We start from the raw sequence: 23,169 nt of genomic DNA on the forward strand, positions 1-23,169 counted from the left end.
TAACAAAGTTATATTCTTTCTTAACTACAGTGCTTGTTTCCTAATTTATAAAAATATGTTATTAAAACCAACAGTTTAGTGTAGACAAAGGCCTCAGATTTAACAGTCATTCAATGGGATTAGCATTTGGAAATTCCAATTATGAAGTTAATATTGTCAACCCTCATCGCAGAAAGGACTTATTAGTATAGGTAGTGTTAGCTGTTTGCTCGTGTCCGACTCCTTGCAAGCCCATGGACTGTAGACTGCCAGGATCCTCTGTCCATGGAATTCTCCAAGGAAGAATACTGAAATGGGTAACCATTTCCTTCTCCAGGGGACATTCTCAATCCAGTAATCAAACCCAGATCTCCTGCACTGCAGGCAGATTCTTTACTGTCTGACTACAAGCGAAGCCCCTAACTAGTATAATTGACAGGAAATCATAAATAAGTTGACATCTACAAAACTGTGGAATGAAACATGGAACAGGCAACAGAAACTAGCTGAAGGTACAACCACTTCTCCATGGGAAGGATTTTCTTCTGCCTGGTTCAATCCAAAAGAATCCGTCCCCAAAGTAGTGTTGTAAACCTGAAGACAGAGACAGAATTGATCCAAAGGCACCTTAATCCCCAATATGAACACCAGGGTTAAGGCCTAGATTTTGGCCTTTTTTTTTTTTCCCCCACAAAGATCAGGGTTACATGATCTTAGCAAGAAAAAATAGTTCCAAACCATACGGAAGACTGCATTCACTGAAAAGTGAGACTCCCCAAAATCACTATCTTTGTCTAACAGATCTGCAACTATAAAAATATCATGTTCAGAATTAATCTTATTGTCAAGATATTCTGGTATATAATCAAACCAACAAATTACTAGAGTAACTCAATATAGCCAATTTAAATTTTGGGAACTGATTATTAGTGGAACTCTCCTACATTACGGGTGGGAATACAAAATGCTTTAGAAAATAGTTTGACAGTTTGCTATAAAGTTAAACGTACACTTGCCATTTGTGTGTGTCCGTCGCTCAGTCGTGTCCGACTCTGAGACCCCACGGACTGTAGCTCGCCAGGCTCCTGGGTCCACGGGATTTTCCAGGCAAGAATACTGGAGTGGATTGCCACTTCCTTCTCCAGGGAATCTACCCAACCCAGGGACTGAACCCGGGTCTCCCACACTGCAGGCAGACTCTTTACTGTCTGAGCCACCAGGAAAGCCATACTTGCCATATGACCCAACAATTCCCCTAGAAACCTACCCAAGAGAAATAAACACACACAAAAACAAAACCGCATACAAAGTTTTGTGGCAGCTGTATCCATGATCACAAAAACTAGAAACAAGTACTTCAACTGGTGAATGGATAAATAGGCTGAAGTATATCCATATGATGGACTACTGCTTGGCAGCAAATAGAAACTACTGACACACACTACAACATGGATGAAACTCAAATGCATCCTGCACTGTGGAAGAAGAAAGATTCAAAAGGCTACACACCACACGATTCCATTTACACGCTATTTGGCAAAAGTACAGGAAGAAAGCAGTGGCTGTCGGGGCTTGACTACAAAGGGGCAGCATGAGAGGATATTCCAGATGATGAAACAGTTTTCTAATTTGATTGTGATGGGGGGTGAAGTCTGCTGTGTGAACTTGAGAGAGAAAAACTTGAATATAAAAAAATCTTAAAATCATAATTAACTGACATGCTCAAAAAAAAAAAAAAAAACAGAATAGTTCCTTTAAGTTTTCTAGCTAGCCCATGAATGCTTTTCATTTCAAAAATCTTTCTATAATGTATCTCTCTACTTTTAAGCCTGAGTATCAAGTCAGTCAGAGGGTTGTGTTTATTACTTTATTTAAACTAGGCCCAATTAACTTGTTTGAAGTTTGTCTTATACAACTGTGATGATGCAAACTAAACTGGTCTGGGATGAGTATGGTGCCTCAGGAGGGATTTAATTAATGAAGGTTCTTCCATGTTAAAATTCTCCCTAAAAAAAAAAAAAAAAATTCTCCCTAATGAAAGATGAAATGATTAATCTATTCAACAAAGAAGTAATCATTAGAGGCCAATTACATACCAAACACAGGAAATACAAATGGCAAATAAAGCCATCACAATCCCTGGCATCACATAGCTTAAACAAACCGCAACACAAGGTTAAATCTGTCCTCCAGGAGAATTACAATGCTGTCCGAGGACACAGCCAGTGCACCGTAACTAAGCACGCTCTGTGTGCTGAGTCCCTTGGTCGTGTCTGACTCTTTGCAACCCCATGGACTGTAGCCCGCCAGGCTCCTCCATCCATGGGATGGGACTGCCCAGGCAAGAATACTAGAGTGGGTTGCCATTTCCTTCTCCAGGGGAGCTTCCCAACCCAGGGATTCAACCCGCGTCTCCTGCGCTGCAGGCAGATTCTTTCCCACGAGCCACCATGAAGAGGTCTCAATTTCCCGTTAGGATCTACACCATAAGGTGTCTAGTATCCTGGTAAACACGAAAATACATGCACCACAGTGCTCACAGTTACCCTTCAGTCTCTAAGGATGAAAAGAAAGCAAAGATCATACACACAGAACACTATCCGTGCACAAGCAGTACAATCATCACTCCCCCACAGAAAGGTCCTCTTTAGGGAAACAGAACGTGCGCATTCACTTCTGTCACCTTTTCAGCAAACAAATTGCTGTATTTTTCTGATACAGAATACCTAAGTATGAAGTTCTCTGGCTGAGGAATATTATTTGAAAGGGAAGGGGGCAGGGAAGTAATCAAGAAAAAAAGAAACAGGATGGGGGGCGGGGGGGGGGGGGGAAGAAGCCAGAGTAGGTATAAAGATTTTTGCAGTGAACTCTTAAAAACAAATTAAGGAAGTTTAAGGAAACTAAAACAGAGGCACTGCAACCACACCCCTTCTACTTTCTGTTATGAAAAAGGAAGCCAAGATATGAAAAAAAAAGAGGGGTGCTTGCAGGTGTTGTGGCATGAAGTTACCATGAATTATAGAGGTAAACTTACATAATGCCAAGGACTAAAGAGAGTGTGATGAATACTCAGCTATGCTGAAGTTACCCGAAACATTTTCCATCTCAAGCATACTAATTACACAATGCTTCTGGGACCACAATGAGCCCCACAAGACTCAGTTGTCAAAAAACCAGAAGAGCTTTCAACAACTGCTAAAGAAATAAACCCAGATTAAAATAAAGTGTCTCTCGGTATCCACAAACTTACAACTGTAAAAAGCAAGAGAAGTTTACCAGGATCTTACTCAAACTCCATCTCAGAGGAGTAAGATACTGAGTAGTTTCTATACAAAACAAATGATAGAAGCAAATCAATGCCATTTCACCATTCTTTTTCCAAAGTTCTTGCAGTTAATCATCCTGGAACTCAGAATTTCAGGGCATTTTTGACAGGTGATACCGTGTGTAAACACTATGTACTTTGAAATAGCCGTAGAGAAAGCTGGAATGGCACAGAGACGTCCAAGACAGCACTGTGATTAAACATTTACTATTTCTACAGTGAAACCCACATTCATGCAAAATAAAGACAGTTAACAAATTTTGGGAAGAAAATCAATTTGTGTCAAATATAAAAAAAAAAAAAAAATTTTTTTGGTTTTCAGGGCATTTTGGATGTCAAAACTATTGATAAGAAATTGTGGTCCTCTAGAAGAGTACTCTGGTTTTTCCACTGGTTTCTCCAGTGGTCATGTATGGATGTGAGAGTTGGACTATGAAGAAAGCTGAGTGCCAAAAAATTGATACTTTTGAACTGTGGTGTTGGAGAAGACTCCTGAGAGTCCCTTGAACTGCAAGGAGATCCAACCAGTCCATCCTAAAGGAGATCAGTCCTGGGTGTTCATTGGAAGGACTGATGCTGAAGCTGAAACTCCAATACTTTGGCCTCCCCATGCGAAGAGTTGACTCACTGGAAAAGACCCTGATGCTGGGCGGGATTGGGGGCAGGAGGAGAAGGGGAGGACAGAGGATGAGATGGCTGGATGGCATCACCAACTCGATGGGCATGAGTTTGAGTCAACTCTGGGAGTTTGTGATGGACAGGGAGGCCTGGCGTGCTGCAATTCATGGGGTCGCAAAGAGTCGGACACAACTGAGTGACTGAACTGAGAAGAGTATTCATTAATCCATTACTAATTATATGTGCAAGATGTAACTGGTAACATCTTTATCATGGCTTTTATTGCAGTAAATTGAAGAACTCAAAATAATTCTAAAAGCCTCCCAACAGTTCACACATAATATCTCCACTACACTCTGCTGTGCTGTGCTTAGTCAGTCAGTTGTGTTCGACTCTTTGCAACCCCATGGACCATAGCCCACCAGGCTCTTCTGTCATGGGGACTCTCCAGGCAGGAATACTGGAGTGAGTTGCCATGCCCTCCTCCAGGGGATCTTCCCAACCCAGGGATCCAACTCAGGTCTCCTGCATTGCAGGCAGATATTTTACCAGCTGAGCTACCAGGGAAGCCCCCTACAGTGTACCCACTCTTAAATTTCTCTACCACAAATTCTCCTATCAGCGCTGTTTACAAATATCTAACCCTTGACACTGATAGAAGAAATGCCACATGCAAATTTGCCACTACGAAAAAAATGTTCATTGAATGGAATTTAATGTATTGAACTCATAAAATGGCTTGCCCTCATTTTGTCATGAGAAAAATGCTATAACCAGTAAGAGTGTTCCTGACCGAGGGAGGAGCAGTAAATGAGTCATCTTGAAACCTGATTTGCCATAAATGACAAGATACAATAACCATAAAACCCGATTATCACAGTGTACTTACATGTATACATTTAGTGACATCTGATAAAAATAATATACTACATGCACAATATACTATAACTGGAGTACTAAACTATCTCCAACAAAGGGAAAAACAGAAACAATACCTCATCAACAATGGTAAAAAAGAATAAAGCAGAAGGACAATTACACCAAAAAACCATTAAGGCTCCTTCCATCCTTAGGTTCAATGAAAAATACAACTCAACAATATTGCAAATATGATAAATATAACCCAAAACTAATCAAATTTTGATGAGTGACATTCTTACACTAACTTTAAAGACAGGATTGCTTTCATCACTGAGGTTTCTAAAGATTTCGAGAGGAATAAGGATACTACACGTAATGACCAAGGGTTCAATCCAAAAAGAAGATATAACAATTATAAATACATATGCACCCAACCGAGGCTTCCCACATGGCTCAGAGAGTAAAGAGCCCGCCTGTCAGCGCAGGAGACGCAGGAGATTCGGGTTCGATCCCTGGCCAGGAAGATTCCTGGCGGAGGGCATGGTAACTCTCTCCAGTATTCTTGCCGGATGATCCCATGGGCAGAGGAGCCTGGCGGGCTACAGTCAGCAGGGTAGCAAAGAGCTGGACACGACTGACATCACTGAGCATGCACACACACGTGCACCCACCAATGGAGCAGCTCAACACGCACGGCAAATACTGACAGTAAGAAAGGGCGAGATCGACAAAAACACAGTAACAGTGGGGGACTTTAGTACCCCACAGACCATCCAGACAAAAAGTTAGTAAGGAAACTCAATTACATGACACTTTAGAAGAGTTGGACTTAACTGGTATTTAAAGAGCATTTCATCCAAAAGCAGCAGACTACACATTCTTCCCAAATACACATGGAACATTCTCCAGGACTGACCACATGCTACGGCACAAGGTGAGCATTGGTATATTTAAGAAAACTGAAATCATATCAAGCATCATTTCTGATCACAATGCTACGAGAATAGAAATAAACTACAAAAAAAAAAAAAAAACTCTAAAAAACACAAACATGTAGTGGCTGAACAACATGCTACTAAACAACCAATGGGTCACTGAAGAAATCAAAAAGGAAATTAAAAAAAAAAAATACCTAGAGACAAATGAAAATTAAAGTACAATGGTCCAAAACCTATGGGATGCAGCAAAAGCTGTTCTAAAAGGGAAGTTATACAGCAATACAATGTTACTTCAAGAAACAAGAGAAATCTCAAATAAACAACCTAACCTAAAAAAACTAAAGAAGAAAAAACAAAACCTATAGTAGAAGGAAAGAAATCAAAACAATCAGAGCAGAAATAAATGAAACAGAGACAAAGAAAACTGCAAAGATAATGAAACTAAAAGCTGGTTCTCTGAAATCATAAACAAAATTGATAAACCTTTAGCTAGACTCATCAAGAAAAAAGGGAGAGGACTCAAATCAATAAAACTAGAAATGAAAACGGATAAGTTAAACTGATTCCACAGAAATACCAAAGATCCTAAGAGACTACCAAGAGCAGCTATATGACTGATAAGGGATTAGTCTCCAAAATTCACAAACATCTCATGACATCTAACAGCATCGAAACCAACAACCCACTCAAAAAATGGGCACAAGACTTATGTAAACATTTCTACAAAGAAGACATACAGATGGCCATCAGGCACATGAAAAGATGTCCAACAATGCTAATTATTAGAGAAATACAAATCAAAACTACAATGACGTATCACCTCACATCAATCAGAATGGCTATCATCAAAAAACCAACCAAAAATAAATGCTGGAGAGCGTGTGGAGAGAGAAGGGAACCCTCCTAAACTGTGGTGGGAATGTAAATCAGTACAGCCACTGTGGAGAACAGAAAGGAGGTTCCTCAAAAAACTGAAAATAGAGCTATCGTATGACCCTGCAATTCCACTCATGGGCATACATCCAGAGAAAAACACGATTCGAAAAGATACATGCACTGCAATGTTCACTGCAGCACTGTTTACAATAGCCAAGACATGGAGGCAACCTTAATGTCCACTGACAGAGCACTGGATGAAGATGTGGTGTGCATATACGACGGAATAGTACTCCGCCATTAAAAGAATGAAATGACGCCATTTGCAGCAACATGGATGGCCCTACAGAGTGCCATACTGAGTGTAGTTAAGACAGAAAAGGAGAGGTATCCTACGACGGAATATTACTCCGCCATTAAAAGAATGAAATGACGCCATTTGCAGCAACATGGATGGCCCTACAGAGTGCCATACTGAGTGTAGTTAAGACAGAAAAGGAGAGGTATCCTACGACAGCCCTTGTATGTGGAATCTGAAAAGAAATGAAACAAATGAACTTACTTACAAAACAGAAACACCGACTTAAGAGAAAGAGCTTATGGGTTGCCAGTGGGGAGGATGAGAGGAAGGGACAGTTAGGGAGTTTGGGATGGACATGTATACACTGCTATATTTAAAATGGATAACCAACAAGGTCCTACTTACTGTACAGAACATGGAACTCTGCTCAATGTTACATGGCGGCCTGGATGGGAGGAGAGTTTGGGGGAGAAAGGACACATGTAGATGTGTGGCCGAGTCCCTTTGCTGTCCACCTGGAACTATCACAACACTGTTAATCAGCTACACCCCAATATAAAATAAAAAGTTTAAAAAAAAAGATTTCTAGCAAAATCTGAATTGGTGCCTTAATTTAATCCGATAAATTTCCCTTTAACAAATTTTCCAAATGTCAAAACTCCACTAATTGTGGTGCTATACTATTCAAAAGATGCTAATGAACAAGCAATACAGTAGCCTCATGAAGGATTCTGAGTGTGAAACCCTGAAGAGAACTCACTTCATTAACCTGTTCCTCTTGCATATATTTTCTATGCATTTCTTTCTTATCTTTACACCTCCCTCCCCGATTCAAAAGACAATCTGAAAGTAAAAGGAAGTCATTATTTCAAAAAGAGCTGAGAGATGTCCGTAAGAAAGGAAATCAGTCATTTTTAACCCTGAAGCACATTGGAATCACCTGTAGAAATCCTAAAACAGATCAATGCCCTGGCCCCATCCCCAGATTCAACAGCATGGGTATCTGTCATTTTTTGAAACTCCACAGAAAATGTTAATGTGAACAAGCTGCCTTCTCCACAAGCTCTTTCTCTCATCTACTAGCAAGTATTAGCACTCCCAGCCCTATAGCAAGAACTTAAAGCACTATCTTTAAAATTGCCCAATTTTGTTCTCTTCTTTATTCTGCCACAGAAAAAAAAAAATTATTTTCAGTTGGAAGATTTTTTTTTAAAAAGTGGGTATAGTAAAATTTATTTTATTTGATGTTCTCATTCCCAGTGCTCAGAATTTTATTGTTCAGTCAGCCTTCACAAAACAACTTTCATTAGTAGAGTATTTAGATTAACGGTATATAAACACACAACACATATTTCAGTAATCAACTTTCAACTATCAGAAAATACTCAAAAAAATAAGTTTAAAGGGCTGATTACATTGATATTTTAACTACTCTAATATTTTCAGAATCTTAAATATATTAAGAAACACTAGCAATAATATGCCCTGACATTCATATGACAGAAAAAGAATTCAATAAATAGTCTACCATTTTTTTTAAATAAAAACTGGCATTACATGATTCCACATCTTTAAGATTTACATTTTGGGAGGTGGGGGGGGCGGGAATGTTAATATTGTTTTCAGATTCCTGGAACAAAAGAATATAAAATAATGTTTTATAAAAATATGCATCTACAAATACAAGTTTCTTCTTCAAATGTCTCACCAACAATTGATACCTACTAGTTTCACCTCCAAAACAATGCTAGGTTATTTTTACATGCCAAACTAGGATTTTATGAAAAGGCTTTATAGCCATACATATAGTGGAATATCAGGAATTTTCTCTCCCTGTAACATTACCTACTATGTTCGCCTGAAAGTATTCATTGCAATAAGTATTTCACAGAAACAGAAAATAAACAAGACACAGACTGGGTGTAAGGGGAAAATGAATTTTCACTTCCCTTTTTATTAAAGGAAATTCTTACTGTAACTTTGACTCCAATATATCATACTCTTGATACCCTGCCAAGTATACCACCTGAAGTCAAAACCAAACAAGTTTAAAATAAATAACACAATTAATAATTACAAAAATTCAGAAGTCTACTTTTATAAAATGTTCTTGTATCATATGGATTCATACAGCTAATTTCAACTTAAAATTTTAAGAAACATAATTTTAACAAGCCCAGTTTTTTAAATAAAGGCTATTACAAAGTAACAGTGCATTCAGAGCATACTCTATTCAAGGTAATTTACAATGAATCAAGTGGACTATGGTAAATTCTAGGTTGGAGAAAACATCCCATCCCCAAATTTTGTTTTCTTCCCTCAAATAAAAAAACTCAGTATTTTTTTCTGATGGTCAAATAATGCACAATCATAGCTGAAAATCCAAATACAGAAAAGTATAAAAAGTGTAAAAGTAAAAATCATCCCAAATCTATTTATAAATATGTCATTAACATAAATATCCTTCCACGGGATGGATGGATTTACTCTGTATATTTACAACACCGCAGCGATTAGAATTACAATAATTAATTATGTACACTAATTATGTATTTATACATACATGTATCTCCATATATGTCCCCATAAACACACACACACAATTTCTTTCTTTTACACATACAATAAAGAAATCTTTAAGATAACTTTCTTGAAACTAAAAATACAAGAACTGTTCCAAGCACTCACTCTGCTTCTGCCTTTTCATTTCAGCAGACCAAGTTTGAGGTTACTTTGTGTGGTTGGGGGGGGGTGTATTTTGTGTGTGGAGGCAGGTGGGAATGCAAGTGTGCTGTTTTTGTGGACTGCAAGAGGGAAGATTAAAAGATCTGTTTGCTTATTTTATTTAAACACATATGCACACAAACACACACATACACACACACTTCAACTCTGGCTACAATTTTCCAAACCCTGAGAACTTTAAAGGTACTTGGCTGACTGCTTTACATAATTAGCCCATGGTCCTGAGCAAAATTGCAAAATACACAAATTTTTTCACAGCCTCTCCCCTTTTGGTCAGAAAGAGCATCAACCTGTCAATGAGGATAGAAGGGTTCTATTAACCAGGTACATGACAAGCATTTCAACCTTCCACAATTCACTTCAGTTCTAAAAGTCGTCTGTGATTCTCCTCTGGCCCTACAATTTTCGGGGCCGGTGGGGGAGGTGGGGAGGTGGCTGTAGTCAAGATAATATAACACCCATCTTTCCCTCCTACCTCAATGAGATTCGTTGACTCAAAATAAACCAACCATTTCTGACTGATAAATTCCCATTTCCTCAAGACATCTTACTCTCCCCTCCAGGTGTCACAGAGAAATCTGATGAGATCAATGATGTTGGACAAGTTTTGTCCAGGAAGGAGGGCAACAACAACACAAAAAAATTTAAACAAGTTTAGAGGTACAAATTTTTAATTTAAAGTTAAAATAGCCGTATGAAAGTAAAAAGAGCTTTTTTCCATGAAAAAAGTAATAATCGATTTTATTGACTCGAAAGTTAGTCAATAAGAAACTAGCAGTGTTTTCAGCTCCTAAAATATTCATACCTGAGCATATTTAAGACAGTCACATAGAAACAGCTTTCTAATCTTTCATCTGTTACATTTGCACAACACTTTTAAAGTTCAAAGTGCATTTGTATGCATTATTTATTTTCATCCTTTAAACAAGTAGATGTGGTGGTCACTATTGGTTGCCTCTGTAACATCCACTTCCCCCATATTCTTCCATCCCACAGTTTTTTACAACATCCTCCCTCCACCATGTAACTCAGGAACACGTGACCCCGTCCCCAATTGCAGGGACTATATCCTGATTAGTAGAAACTCACTACAGTAACCCTGTTCCCCATGTCATAACTGGTTTAGAAGTATATGTGATCTAATTCCGGTCAATAAAACATGAAGAGGGACTTCCCTGGTGGTATAGTGGATAAGAATCTGCCTGCCAACGCAGGGGACACCGGTTCTATCCACAGTCCAGGAATATCCCACATCCCGCGGAGCAACCAAGACAGCCGACAGCCGGTGCGCCACAACTACTGAACCTGTGCTCGAGGGCCTGGGAGCTGCAACTACGGAAGCCCATGCACTTAGACCCGGTGCTCGGCAACAAGAGAAGCCACCGCAATGAGAAGCCCATGCACTGCAACGAAGAGTAGCCCCTGCTCACCTCAACTAAAGAAGCCCATGCAGAGCAACAAAGACCCAACACAGCCAAAAGAAACAAAAATTTAAGGGGGAGAAAAAAAAAACATGAAGGGGAAAGTATGCAGGTAGGCTTGTGCAAAAGATGTCCTGGTCAATGCACCAGGACCCTGCTACCTACCAGGAGGAGGAAGAACCCCATGCAGAGAGGAAAGCAGAGCCAAGTAAATTACACAGGAGCTAACCAACACTCTGAAAAACTAGCCCCGCCTTCATACTTCAGTGCTCCATTTCAGAAGCTACTGCATTTCTGGTGTTGTGATGTGGGACACCAAGATAAAGAGTATACTCCAGCTACCTCTCCTTCGCTAACTTGGACCTTCTTCTCCTATACATACCTGCAGGCTTTCCTTTCCACTTGGGCTGAGCTAGACAGGAAAGGCGGGTAGTTACCATAGCTGTTAGGCCAGCACGCTTTCCACCAAGCTCAACAGCTCCTGGTATACATCAAGGGGATGGCATTTCCTCTTCCAAAGAACAATTTCCTCTACCAACTCACTCCTGCAGCCCCCACTCAGGTTGAGGAGATGGTGGAATTACAAATGGCTCTATCCATCCCTGACACTGTGTAACAGCTGAAAGGGAACCCCAAAATCAGATAAGGGACTGTATCAGGAAACAAGTGGATACCATGTGACTTGATAATTGAACAATTCATCCTAAAATATGAATGACTGTATGTTCAGGAGGACCAGTATTTCTCTCTTCTTTAAAAGGGGATACTGTTAAATAAATCTCTGTGAGTATAAAAGAGGTATTATTTCAGAAGTAGATACCTCTTCAATATATTTTTGTTAACCAACAGTTCATAAATGAGTTTAACAAAGGGAATCGTAAAAAATCTACATACTTTAAACAGTTGAATGCCACCAACACTAAAACAACCACAAGACGTCTTTTAATGCAGGTTGCTAAGGCCTTTCCTTCAAGCATAAGTCTACAGATTGTAGTCCTACTATATTTTTCTTGCAAAAACCACACCCATAGTACATCACCTGTGATTTCCAGCTTCTGTCTCTTAAACATGGAAAGACATCTCACAACTCTTAAAAACAATTTTACTGAAGAATCTTATTGTGAAATCTAAGATCTTTAAGGTTTTTTTTCCCCCTAATCATTTAAGTTATTTCACCTAAAACTATTTTAACTATTATTGACTTCAACTACTCAATGACTCAACTGCTTTTCAAAGCAGTCACTGGGTCTCAAGATAAACACCTTTTTGCCTTCATAGTTCACTGAATAATGTTTCATTAAACTATGTAATTACAACAAGACGTAATTACATGTACATTACAATGTTATTACAACTGCCATTACCTTTTATTCCCATCAGTTACTGTATACCTTGGTATACAGTAACTGATGGGAATAAAAGTTCAAGAAACTAGAAGGTAGTCTACTGCCTTTTAACGTAGCATGGACATCAAACAGTAAATGAATGGAGAGTACAACAATCTTTTGAGTGGGTTCAAGAGAGGTGAGTTCAGAGATTCTCCTGTAATAGGCTATCCCTAAGAGTCTTTGCTGATTCTACGCACCAATCAACCCTCTGACAACTCATATACATCAGCAACTTCTACATTTAAGAGAAGACTTGCACAGTGCCTACTGTGTGCCAGGCATCACATCCTAGCACTTCATATGAGTTTTCTCAGTCCTGATGAAAAATATAATGGCAGAGAAACTCTCTATCCCCACTCTTTTCAGCTAACGGAAGTAGTTCAGCACCTAATCAGCTAAATATATGTAATAAATTTGAATACAGTTAAAAGTCTGACAACTCACTGAAGAAAAGAAACATTAGAAATTTGTGTTTAAGAAAGAGGGCATCCATCATGAGATTTTTACCTAATTACAGTAAAAGCTGTAAAAAAAAAATGTGGATATGGTATAGTCATTGGATATAACAGTTACAGATTTTCATCAAATTAAATTATAACTATTTGATAAGTCATTAGTAAAAAAAAATGATCAAAATGTGTCTTACTACCAAATACATAAATACTTCATGTTCAGAACTAAGATGATTGGCAGGGATAAGAAGGAGAGAATATAACCAGTCACTTAATATGGTTAAAGAACAAATCACTATGCATCTTCCTTACATCCCATAATAGAAAGAAACCCAAACATTCACAGTTCCTAAATCTCAACTTTGAGAAGGGAGCTGGAAAGATTATGGCTAACAGCAGTCTCCACTGTCTCTAAAACTTACCCATCTCCACGTTTCTGTCTCATTCCATGTTTCCTGACTAGTTCAGAGGCTCTCCAAAGTCACTTTACATTAATAGACAATACACACCTGATTTCTACATATTAATAATCCCACGTATGGTTCTTTCCTATAGATCATCACAAAAATGATACTCTGCGGTAGCTTAAGTTACTAGAACCATTCTGCTCCTAGAGACTCTACGATTAGAAAACTACAGATATCCCCAAACCACCATTTCCAAAGAAATTACATCTTAGAAAAACAACACCCAAACACATACTAAAAACACTAATCAATACCGCTAAGTGCCAACTGCGTAAGAGAAGACAAAAAGGAAGATTAGGGAAGATATCACTGGCCTAACACTGCAAAACCAGAAGAAAAAAAAAAAAAAAACTTTAAATATCCCCTCTGTTACTCCCAAGATATATCTTAAACAGGATGCTTAAATTCTAGAAGACTGTTTCCTACTGTCAAAAGCAAGTGTTATACCACCTAACTCATAGAGCTGTCTTATAACAGTATCATTTAAGGTCCACAAAGTGGGCATTTAATAAATTGTAATAGGTACTGTTATTATTGGGAGATTTGAGATACAAATTCAGTTATAAAGTCAGTGCTTGTTGAACACTAAGAAGGGAACAGTTAGTAAGAACTGTCAATCTCCCCTGCAACATGACTAGATGATTAAACACTGGTGTCGTAAGGGTGATATTTTTTAAGCACTCCTTGGATAATGATTAAATTGGGGGTTAAATTTTTTTAGAATTGTTGATACTTAAGATGACTAAAAACCTTGTACATATTTATCCAGAACTGTGGAATTTTCTCATGTAGTCATCTTACTATTATAGTCAATTCTCATCCTATGTAGATTCCTCATATTTCACTTCATCCATAGCAAATCTCACCTTAAAATGTATTAACAATATTATAACTATCCAAAGACCTGTATTTTGTTGTTTATTATTTTCGCATTCCCTCTATTTAGTCTGATAAATTCTTTTAGAAAGCTCTTGGAAACTAAACCACCACTTGCTCCATTCTGAAAAAATATGAACCAAAAAACCCTGCCAGAATGATGGTCTATTACCAGCATGAAGGGGATTACAGAGGGGACCCAGAGAAGAAATGCAAAGATTCCCATTTCTTTCCAAGTCACATGTTTAAAAATCTAGATTTATTTCACATAACCAACTGCCAGATTACCACACACTCATATCCAAAAGCAAGTAAAGAAATATGACAAAGCCATGTATAAACTGTTTCATATACTGTTCTGGATCTCCTCTATAAGCATGAATGATAACAAACTGACTATTCTGTTATACTTTGTTTCCTTTAAACTTACTAGCCTTATTTTCATAGGTACTCCCTATCACCTTAGAATCTACAAACTTGGATCTTCATATGGTGAACTGACTCATCTGTAAATACAAGGCATTCTAGATGTCCATGGACTGATCACCACCTAATTTTATAGCTTCATTTCCCATAAAAACCTCCTGGCACAGCAGCCTTACCTCCAGTTCAACAGGCCCCATCATATCAAACCAACATGTCCATGCTCAACTGCTCCTTTCGCCTACAAAAATACCACCTCTACACACACACAACCATTTTGATCATTAAAATATTTTAAGGCCTAAATGGAGTATTACCAGTTTTAAACTCGTTTGTAATTCCCAGTCAAAAATCAGTCTCTCTCTCTCACACACACACCATCACCACCACCCCCACACTTCCGTACATCTCTAATAAGCCCCACAGGAGTCCTGTGTTGCAATTATTTCTGTGCGTGTCTGCTTCTCCCTTAAAGGTAACTAACTGGATCTAATTCCTCTTCATGTGTCTACCCACTCTTTCATCCTCAACACACAGTAAAAGTCCCTTGCACAAAGTTTCAGTTTGAACTAAACTATCCCTTTGAATCCTAGTTCTTTTATTTGAAGTAATAAATGCATCTCATGTGCTGAAGATTTTGTTAATAGTTAATGCTTGCGAATCTAACAATGAAAATGTCAATAATTATATAATTCATTAATTTTTCGGTTAACGACCTCTTGGTCAATGAGCACACTAAATCATCAGTAAAAAAAATCATTTTCCAAGATTCCGCCAAAAGTCTCATACACATCAACATTAAACTTTCTGTTCCCCATTCTAAGAACTACTTACACCTGAGGCATATCCAGAAAAGGAAGCTCCCTGAATACCAAAGTGTCTACACACTCTGCTCTGAATCTATACCAAAGTTATGCAGTATATTTTATTACACCTTTCTTCCAATTCCCATAAATATGATTTTCATGTTTTGTACAAACTATAAGGTTAATGTATATAAAATATGAAGATAATTTATCTTAGCTCAGAATACAGTTAAAGCAAAAGTTTGGGAATAATTATAAAATACACTAAGTACATCTCTCCACTTCCCTCCCCCCAAAAAGTTACTAAGAATGTCACAAACCAGATCTGATTTTTGGTGGGAGGTGTTTTCTTAAACTGGCCTCACATCTTGCAACTTTTATGATACTTTTCTTTCACAATTTGCTTATTTATAAAGAACGCAAATATTCTTCAAAAACATACACATGGCTTTACTAGTTAGATATTTTTAATTTTAGAAAGTATTCTAAGTCAGATATAGCTTAACCTCTTTTACTCTCTGTGTGGGCCAATGTCATTCCTATCACAAGAAGTAACTGCAAACGTAAAAGATATTAAGTACTGACTTTTTCTTAACTTACTAAAAATCAGTAGGTTTTTAATTGTCCAATTAAAGTCGATGTTCTAAAACCAAAGGTTAAAAAAGGGTCACTTGCTGACCAGCCTAGGCACTCATTACAACAGAGTTAAAACTAATTCGCACAATGGCAGCAACAGTAGCCATCTCCCACACACACTCTCTCCCACCCATTAACTTTTCCTCCTTCCCTGGGAGAACTGGAACCATCCTAACACAGGCCTAACTACCCCCACCCCAGAAGCAAACACACATCTCCATCACCACCCCGCAGAAAAGAACCTTGGGGGCTGTGGACCAAGAGAGCCGACGCTTCTGTGTGTCACTTCCCCTAGCAAGTAGAATAAACAAACAAACCAGCAGCCTAACAGTAACCATCAGAGTAATTTTGTTTCCCCGACTAATGCCTTGGGTAAGTTTTGAGCTAAGTCAAAAGCTCAAACAAATAGGTAAATCCCTGCCCGCCCCCCCGCCCCCGCAACCTGGAAACAAATACCCCATCGGGAAGTTTCTCCCCGAAATGAATGCTAGCCCCTGACCCCTCCCTCCAGCCGACCGATAGCTCCCACCCTCTTGCCTAAAATCCCTACTCCGAAGGGAACTGTCTGGACAAACCTAGGAGCGCTGGGGGGCTGCACTCCCGACCTCCCAACCCTCCCCCCAAAAGCCCCTGCGTTTGCCCACCTCGCCCACCTCCCCGCGGTCCCCACTCGCGCCGCCCCACTCGGGCAACTTCTGCGGCCAGCCCGGCCCGCCGCCCGCGGCCCCCTTCCTGCCCAGCGAGCCCGCGGCGCCCTCGCCCCCCGGCCGCGGCCCCCTCCAGCCCCGCGCCTCCGCGCCCCCGCGCGGGTCCTCCTCGCCCACCCCTTCCCGAGGCCCCCGCTGGCGGCGCCGCCCCCGCCGCACCCCACCCCACCCCACCCAGCCCGGGACCCCAGCCCGCCCAGCCCCACCCGGGCAGGAGGGCGCCGCGGCCGCGCCGAGGCTGCCGGCGGGCCGGGGCCGCCCAGCCAGGCGCCAACGCAGAGGGGGCTTTACCTCAGAGGCGCGGCCGCCAGCGGTGGGTCGGCCCCGGGCGCGGGCGGCGCCCCCCGGTCCGTCAGTCAGTGGCGGCGGGGGCAGCGGCGGCACATTGCTCCCGCCGGCGGCCGGAGGAGGAAAGCGAGCCACGCAGGGAGGGAGCGAGCGAGGTAGAGGGGGAAGGAACGAGCGAGGGAGGTAACGCAGCTCGGCTCGGACTCGGTCCCCTCACTGCTGCCGGTGCGTCCTACCGCCGCCTCTGGCCGGAGAGTCGCCGCCCGGGCCGCTGCTGTCGCCACCGATGCAGCCGGCAATGAATGCACAGCGGCGCCTCCTCGCTTATCCGGAGGTCAAACATCCTTCTGCCTCGGGCATCCGGATCGGCGCCGGACCCGGAAGTGAACGCTTGGGGGAAAAAAATAAAAAAATAAAAAAGGGAAGCGTCTCTCCAGCGGCGGCCGCCCCTTGAGCTGCCCGCATCAGCGAAAAGAGCCGAGTACAGCCGAACGTTACACCGACTTGCTCAGATTGGTCGGCTTGCCGACCGGAAGAAAAGCAGCTTGTTCATTGGCTGGAAAGGCCTATAAAAGCCAAGCCACGCCTCCCTCCCCACCTCCGCACCCGTGGTGCGTGTAGACATCGTGGAGTAATTGTGGTTACGCGTCTGTTTCCCTGGGTGAGGCCTTGGGAGAAGAGGCTTGGTTAGGTCTCTGGCAAGAACTGGGGGAAAATCGCCCATGGTTTAGAGGAGGAATGAAAAGTCCCCCGCTGCTTGAATGAGCAGAGAGCCTAAGGGCGCCATTGTGCCAAGTCAGGTTGCCGAGGCTTTGCCGAGTGTGAGGAGCACACCCCTCCAGGTGCCAAAGAATTTGAAAGCCTGGCCTCAGGGAATGACATCACTGGATTGACTTTTTCCCCCACTTTTTTGTAACTCCAGTGCTGTATCTAGGATTCAGACGCTTAGAAATTGTGGCTTACGTTTGCATTCCATTTCCTGTCTATAGAGAAGTCATTTGTGAGTTCAAGTAATCCTCTCAACTATATAGTGTGGTAACTGTTATAATTACTGTTATCTATGTAATATTGTCTATCTAGCCAATCTCCTGAAGTTCCTAGAAACCAAACATCACTCAACTCATCAACTCATCAAACTGAAACCGATTCTAACTCTGTTCTCCATCCAGTCCACTCTGCCCAAACAGGGAAGGCAGATTACATTCCTTCTCTTATGGTTGGTTATATAGGAGACCTCTATGGAAATCAATGCACCATGAAGGCATTATAGAGGACTCAGAAACTATCATTTCTTGGAAACTGTGTCTAAAGCCCTTTCAAACGTCAGACATAAAGGTGTGCATGAAGAAAAATCAAACTTAGCAAACTTCTTTTTATATTTTCAGTGTACTTGCTGCATCAAGGAAGCCTTGAGTCAGTCTCACACACACCCCACACAAAAAACTTGAAAGGCTTCAATGAAACAAATGCACTTTAAAATGACTGTGGATTTCTCTCATTTTCCCTTTCTACTTTAGCAGGCTGTGATAGAGTCAATGTGTAATGTTCAGAGGGGTAGTTAGTATGGAAAGATGCCATTTTTGTTTTTGTAGTACAACAGTACCTCTTTTTTACCTCTCTACTCTCCTGCTTTCCCAGACTGGAGGCTATGAAGTGGCTGGTATCACGTGTCATAGAGGAACGGTGGTAGTAAGGACTGCCCCTGTGTTTACCACACTACCATCATTTTTTTAGAAATTCAAAAAGCAACTACAGTTTGTGCATGCTCAGGCTTGGGGATAATATCCCTAAAATCACACATCTCCACAGTTCTGATATATTCCAGGACCAGATACTGGACAAGAAATAGAATTAAGCATATCTCACTAAATGGTGAAGAAATGTCTGCATTTTAGGAACTGTAAATATTGTCATCAGCGATCAACAAACCATTTTATACTCTGCACCTCAAAAACCTCAGTTTAGATCAAGAACACCTCTACATCAAAGTCTGATAAATGTTTAAGAAATACAAGTATTTAATTAGACCAAGTCACATTTTAAAATTATATCTGGATTGGAATAAATGTTTATGTTTTTAAACACTTCAGTAAAGACTGATTTTGTTAAAATTTGACCTAGAAGCTCCTATAGATTAAAATTGGCTGGTAACCTAAGTGAGAAGTCAGTAATGTTTTCTTACAGTTCTGTTAACTTCTAAGAAAAAATTGGCAATACAAAATAACTTATGTTAAAGAGAGAATAATCAAATACAGGCATCTTAACCAAAACTCTTTGTTCCGTAGCATGATGTCTTAGCATGAGCAGACAGATCATCATTTTTATCTGCTATATTATCTATAGTTAATTTCAGCACCTGTTTCCTAGCATTTGCTACTCATTAGGTGTTTATATTATTATTAATATTTTTCATGTTTCCCAAAGCAGTGTCACATTTTTTATCACCCAGAACTTTATTTTGTTGAATTTATATCTCTATGGTGGTGGTGATCCGACTCTTGTGACCACATGGAATGTTGTCTGCCAGGCTCCTCTGTCCATGGGATTTCCCAGTCAAGAATAGTGGAGTGGGTTGCCATTTCCTTTTCCAGGGGATCTTCCTGACCCAGGGATCAAACCTGCATCTCCTGCATTGTAGGTGGTCTCTTGCATTATAAGTAGACTTCACTGCTGAGCCCTTATGTCTCTATAGATATAAGCAAATATCCATTTCATCATTTGGACATGCAACAACTGTTATTATTAAGAAAAGCAGGATAAAAGCAGATTTACCACACCTTTAGAACTCGGAGGGAAGTTACTTCAAAATGGCTTCAGTCTAAGACTGTCATGAATTCCTCAGGAAAAAACAATTTATCAAGTGGGAATTTGAGAAGGGAAGAAAAAACAAAATTTCTGGGTGCCTTTAATAGTATAAATAGTCCAATATCTCCCTTACGTCTTTTGATTCTTTATTTCTGTTACTGTATCTCTTCTCACCTCTTTTCACACTCACTGTGTTACCTAACCATGCCGATTTACACACACAGACACACATACAACCAGAATGGAGAGAGTTTAGGAATAAGGCCTTCAACTAGAGTTTTAAAAGCAGGAAAGCTATTCCATTTCCTTTTTTGTCTCAGTTGAAATCTTACTGCATGCCAAAAAAAGAAAAAATGGCCAGCTTTACTTTCCACAAAATTACCTACTATTCTTTCTCTCAAGCAAAAAACTTGTAGAACATGATAAAAAAAAAGCATTTGTCAGAGGAGAAATTTGATAATTACAAATTTCCAGGATATCATTAAAGATTGTAAACTAACATATAGATCTGTGTTATAATCATTTTCTCCTCTGCCTCTCATACATACTATTAAAATTCTCTCCCAAGACAAACTTGTTTTGCACATATTGGTCAAGAAATACCCTAAAAATATAAATAAGCACCAAGGACTAATTAATCTACACTCTACTTTGGTGTTGTGTATCAGCTGTGTAGGGCTTCCCTGGTAGCTCAGACGGTAAATAATTCCCCTGCAATGCCGGAGACCTGGTTTAAATCCCTGGGTTGGGAATATCCCCTGGAGAAGGGAAAAGCTATCTACTTCAGTATTCAGACCTGGAGAATACCATGGTCTGTATATCCATGAGGCTGAAGAGTTGGACACAACTGAGCGACTTTCACTCACTCACTCACTCATCAACTATGTGGCCAACCTGGCTGAGTTAAATGCAGACAGATATTTTCCAACTAACAATGTAACAAGCAACATTTGCACAAACTCTGATGTATAGGATTCTTTCTGTTGATTCTGACAACAGCTGATGAAGTAACATAGCAGATATTATTTTTTTCCCTCCTAGGAAAGAAGAAGGATGGGCTCAAAAGATAAATTGTTTTGCCCAAGATGTACAAGTGATAAACTGTTAAATATAAACTACAAAATGAGATTAAAATCTTTACCAGAACTTTTCAAAATAAAAATAGAGGAAACAGTCATTTTCGTGGAGGACAGATGTAATTAAGAAAAGATAAATGGAACTTCCCTGGTGGTCCATTGGTTAAGAATCCACCTGCCAATGAAGGGGGCAGGGGTTTGATCCCTGGTCTAAGTTCCATGCCATGGGGCAGCTAAGCGCATGTGCCACAACTGCTGAAACTCACAAACTGCAACTACTGTAACTGGTGTGCCCTAGAGTCTGTTCTCTGCAATAGAAGCCACTGCAATCAGAAGCCTTTGCATAACAACTAGAGAATAGCCCCTGCTCGTCACAGCCAGAGAAAGCCCGCACACGGCAACGCAGACCCAGCACAGCCATTAATAAATAAATATAATTTTAAAACATGAAAAAGTAAATGGTCTTATTACTGGAAGTTATGTGATAAATAACTGCTCAATGTACAGCATAATTAATACAAGTAATACTTCTGTATGTTATATATGGAAGTTGTAAAGAGAGTAAATCCTAAGAGTTCTCATCACAAGGAAAAAGAATTTTTTTATTTTGTATCTATATGAGGTGATGGATATTCACTAAACAGTGTGGTAATTATTTCATGATGTATATGTGAGTCAAAATGTTGTGTTGTACTCCTTAATTTTATACAGTGCTCTATATCAATTATATATCCATAAAACCAGAAACAGAAAAAAATTTAAGGTATGTGGCCTCAAAACACATTTATTTTCTTAAAAATTAAAAAAATAAGAGGACAAGAAACATTAATATATGGTGAAGTAGAAGCAGGAAGAATGAGACACTAGCAATAGCCAGAGCCTGGGAGCAAAGATACATGTTCTACTCAGAATAGAAAAATAATCTTTCCCCAGTCAAGCCTGAAGTAGGGGCAGCAAGGGAAGGATTCTGGGAGAAAGCCAGTCACAGGCAGCAGCGAGGTCAGGTTTGGGGAAAGCTGCCCCTTCGCACGGAGAAGGCAATGGCACCCCACTCCAGTACTCTTGCCTGGAAAATCCCATGGACGGAGGAGGCTGGTAGGCTGCGGTCCATGGGGTCACGAAGAGTCAAACATGACTGAGCGACTTCACTTTCACTTTTCACTTTTATGCATTGGAGAAGGAAATGGCAACCCACTCCAGTGTTCTTGCCTGGTGAATCCCAGGGATGGGGTCGCACAGAGTCGGACATGACTGAAGTGACTTAGCAGCAGCAGTAGCAGCCCCTTCGCAACCTTTCCTTCAGATTGTTACAGGAGTCAAGTCAGAGAGGGTCAAGGCACCGGCTTACACAGCCCAAGAAAATTATTTTAAGTATTCTGTGGTTGGCAAAAATGAACACATAAGAATCAAAGAGCTTTTCTGAGAGGTTTTATTGTATTTTGGAGTCATAGTCTTCAGTATTGTATTTTATAATCACATCTTTCAGACTCCTTGTCAGACTCCTGACGTAAAAATATAATAAAAAATAAATATATATAAAAAAAAATAAAAAAAAAATAAAAATAAGCCACCTGAGTGGCTTAAACAACAGAAGTTTCTCTCACAGTTCTGAAAGCTAGAAGTCTAGCCACCAGGGTGCTAGTATGGGCTCTCTTCCTGGCTTTCTGATGGCTAGCTGCCTTGTCATCATGTACGCATATGACCTTTTCTCGGTGCATGCAATCTGTCACTCTTCCTCTTTTTAAAGGGGCCCCAAACCCATCAAGAGACCCACCTTCGTGACTTCATATAAACCTAATTATATACAAAAGGTCTCATCTAGAAATGCTACCACGTTAGAGGTTAGGGTGTCAACATTCCCTTCTCCAGGGGATCTTCCTGACACAGGGATAGAACCCAAGTCTCTTGCACTGCAGGCAGATTCTTTACTGTTTCAGCCACCAGGGAAGCCCAAGTGTGCTTGCCTAGAAAATCCTATGGGCAGAAGAGCCTGGTGGGCTCCAGTCCATGGGATCACAAGGAGCTGGACGTGACTGAATCAACTTAGCAAGCAAACACGCACAGGGTGTCAATATGTGAATTTGGGCGGGGAGGCGGGGGGACACAATTCAGTCCGTAGCACTCTTGAAAGGAACACTTTCTATATAGAGTGTATCATCTATAAGTGAAAGAGCAACTAAA

General features: G+C 40.3%; 1 protein-coding gene across 9 annotated transcripts in view; it reads right to left on the reverse strand.

Annotated features, from left to right (window-relative positions):
• The window catches only part of CSNK1G3 (casein kinase 1 gamma 3), a 122,026-nt gene extending 104,460 nt beyond the window's left edge, over nt 1–17,566 (reverse strand). For 3 of the 9 annotated variants that reach the window (XM_043912241.1, XM_043912239.1, XM_043912240.1), the window contains exon 1: nt 17,111–17,566. The gene's annotated coding sequence lies outside the window, so the exon portion shown is untranslated. The remainder of the gene's footprint in view (nt 1–17,110) is intronic. The other 6 variants (XM_043912245.1, XM_043912238.1, XM_043912244.1 and 3 more) reach the window with 3 other exon arrangements.
• Nucleotides 17,567–23,169: the final 5,603 nt, after the last annotated feature.

This window comes from Cervus elaphus, chromosome 9 (assembly GCF_910594005.1).
Source record: "Cervus elaphus chromosome 9, mCerEla1.1, whole genome shotgun sequence".
NCBI classification, from domain to species: Eukaryota; Metazoa; Chordata; class Mammalia; order Artiodactyla; family Cervidae; genus Cervus; species Cervus elaphus.